Raw genomic sequence first — 3,314 nt, forward strand, 5'->3', positions numbered from 1 at the left:
ACTGGACGATAGGTCCTGAGGGTGAGGGGACAAGCTGAGACCCTTACATTCCCAGATGTATTCCCCTCACACCAGGGAATGAAACGTGCCTTATGTCAGGTGCCTATCACAGCCCTGTGAGTGCAGGCAATCTTTGTTTCCAATGATCATCACCATCACATGGAGGACTCAAGGTCAGAGGAGGTTCCTGGGGGTAATGTGGGCCAGGAATCGAAGTTGGCTGTCTGACTCCATGCCTCCCCCAGTCATTTCACCTTCCACCATAGACCTGATTGTTCTCAGCACAAGGGACATCCCAACCACAAGTGGGTTTAGTGGTGCTGGCCTCAACACAGAAATCTATGGCTACCCATACACATTGTCATGAACTCCTGATCAGGACCCTCTGGTGATGTCACACTCGAGGGGAAGCTGTCTTTGGATACTGCATGGGCATGTTCAACTTTGCCCCAGTTTGTAACTGCTCCCAGGCCATTCTGTGCACTGTCTTCAGTCAGCCTGGGACACCATACATGATGCTATGGAAAATTTGTGAAAAAACAAAAAGGCATTCCTTTCTCACAGTTCTTTAGTCAGGATTCCCAGGTAAAGGGTAACTGACCTAAAATCCCATGATTGCTCACTCTTCTCCTTGCTTGAAAAGACAGCTGGCTCACCTGTGTCCTCACAGTGTCTCCTGCTTCTCCCAGAAGAAACTAATGCCCTCATGAAGCGCCACCCTCAGGATCTCATCTAACCTTCTAAGCACTAAATGCAGTCTCCAGATACCATTCCATTGGGGGTTAGGGCTTTAACAGGTGAATGTTGGGGGATAAAAACATTCATCACATGGTACACCTCAATGATATTTGAGGAATCCAATCACAATCATGCTGGTCAATGCAGCCCTTGGTGTTAAAGTTTTGTATAAGTATCCTGGAGTCCCAATGTCAATACTTTGAGTTGAACATCATGGGGCAAATATAACAAAGGTAGGAAATTATGTTGTTGGTCTACTGATAAAGGAGGGTGACCTTGTGGACACTGATCCTGATGAATTCCAGCCCAGTGCTTCGGTCTCTGTCCCGACGAGAGCCCACCATGACCATGGAAGAGGGCCTGAGGAAGGGTTTGCAGGAATGGCAGCGCACCAGCAACTTTGATCGGATGGTCTTCTATGAGACTGCAGAAAAGTGAGCCAGTTTTCAAGGCCCAGAGCCTACTGATGGGGGATCATGGTTTGCACAGCAAAGTCTGGTACAGCCTGTCACCTACCTATGTTTTGGCTCCGAGGCATCTAGCTCTCCAAATAGTGGCTCCTTCTAGCTTGAGGCCTGGGCATTCTCTCGGCAACAAACCCAGAAACTCCAGGCTCCATACTCTTGATTCCAACTCTGCCTTGAGGTTCAGGGTCAGGATGGGGAGGAGGTACCAGCCCAGCCAGAGGGTCTGCTGCTGCTTTGCTGGCTCTGCAGAGGGGAAAAGTTGCACTAGATTCACTCGGGCCACCTGCCTGGGAACTGGTACCTTTTATAGAGTGAAGTCCATTATAACTCATCAAAGTGGCCACTACTTCAACCTGATGTTCCAGAAGAGGGTGGTGGTGGGGAGTGCATTGTCAGGGCCAGCCACCACCTCAGGTGCCCCCAGGACATGTCTCTGGTCCTTACTGCCTTTGCTCTATGTAATCCCAGCCTTTCTAACAAGGGAAGGGAAGAACCCACCCTCATTGGAAGAAACCCCATGTTCTCAGCTTAGCTTCCACTTCCACATGACTCTGCCTGTAACTTGGTCTCCCAGGTGATCCTTTCAGGGCCCAAGGTCCCAGCCTCAGTACCCCTGAATTGGGTCAGGATCTCTGGTGTTCCCTGATATAAATCACATCCCTGACCAGTTTCTACAACTAAACTGATCATGTGGTTCCTGGCAGAAACAGGAGAGAGCCAGAACAAGGATCAGCTAGGGGCCCTGCCTGGGTCCCTCAGATCTGATTCCCTTAAGGTGCTAGTTGATGTAGTGTTTCCTGAGAACTGTAGTTCTTCCTCTGTAGCAGCTCACTCCTGTCACTGGCTGGACCTACTCCAGGACGCAACTCCACATTCCTGCCACTAGCTCCTGACTGGTAGCTTAGAATACTCCATAGCCTAGAATCCCACACCAGCACCTGCCTGGTATGGCTAACCTGATTCTCAGCTCAGCCTGTGCCTGCCTTACCCAAATCCCATCAAGGTTCACGGAGTTTGAGGCTGCAGAGGAGATGGAGGATCCAAGGATGCAGTTGTCAGGGGTCTTCCAGTGCCGACCTCCTCCTGCAACTCCGAGGCTGGAAATCCGAAGGCCTCCAGTCCCTGAGGCTGTCCAACAGCCAGGTAGGGTACCCACATTCACACAGTAGTCCATGATAGTGTCCAAACAGTGAAAAAGGCCAAGGCAAGTTGTTGTCCCAAATAAGAACTTTTCCTTCAGTATTGGAGCTTCACTCTTACAAGAAAAAAAGCCCCTAACACCTGAGGTCCCTGCCACCCAGCTATGAACTGTGTATTGACTGGGCCCAGTACAGATCTCCTTTCTCTCCTTGTCTATCCAAAGAAACAACACAAGATCTTCCTGGGACTCGGGTCCTGGTAGGGTAGAGTGCATGCAATACCAGTCACTACAAATGTCCTCCCACTTGACTCTCCTAGATGTTGCATCTGGTGCACTATTATATCCCTCGGTTCCTGGGTCAGGTTGTCCTCATGCATGGCATACCAGGTTAGGTCCCCTGAACCCTGCCTACTCCCAAGTGTTTGGGATGAACATGGAATCCTCATTCACACACCACTCTGGTCCTCCCTGTCCTAGTGTGCACCTCCAGAAAGACCAACCCTAAGGTATGGTCAGCCCGCTCATTAGCAGCCAAACCCAAGGCACCAGAGACCAAGGTGCCTGAGACAAAGGCACGCAAGACCAAGGCACGCAAGAACAAGGTGGCCAAGACCAAAGGGCCTGAGAACAAGGCGCCTGAGGAGATCCCACCTGAAGCCATCCAAGAGTACATGGACATCATGGATGAGCTATTCGGGCCTACGAACTTTGCCACGTGGGAGCCCTCCTACTTGTCTACAGAAGAGCTTGCTGAAAATTTGGGAGAGGAAGGACTAGAGCAACAGCCAATACAGGATGATTTATACCCAGATCAAAGTCTCCTGAGCTATGCTGATGAGAACTTTGTCAACAAGGTGAGCTGGGCCTACAATCTTGGTGTATACAAGGTTTTGGCACTCATGGAATTGAGTTTCCTGGCTTAGAATCTCAGATTTTTTTTTTTGTGTGTGTGTGTGTGAGAGAGAGAG

At 50.1% G+C, this 3,314-nt stretch overlaps 1 long non-coding RNA gene across 1 annotated transcript; it reads right to left on the reverse strand.

Annotated features, from left to right (window-relative positions):
* Positions 1–90: 90 nt before the first annotated feature.
* LOC107134798 lies at positions 91–3,308 on the reverse strand. The gene is made up of 3 exons (XR_001502474.2): positions 2,194–3,308; positions 1,255–1,448; positions 91–1,162 (listed from the first exon to the last, which is right to left on the reverse strand). It is a non-coding gene; the product is annotated as an uncharacterized LOC107134798 (long non-coding RNA).
* Between the last annotated feature and the right edge of the window lie 6 nt (positions 3,309–3,314).

This window comes from Marmota marmota, unplaced genomic scaffold (genome assembly GCF_001458135.2).
Source record: "Marmota marmota marmota unplaced genomic scaffold, marMar, whole genome shotgun sequence".
In the NCBI taxonomy this organism is placed as follows: Eukaryota; Metazoa; Chordata; class Mammalia; order Rodentia; family Sciuridae; genus Marmota; species Marmota marmota.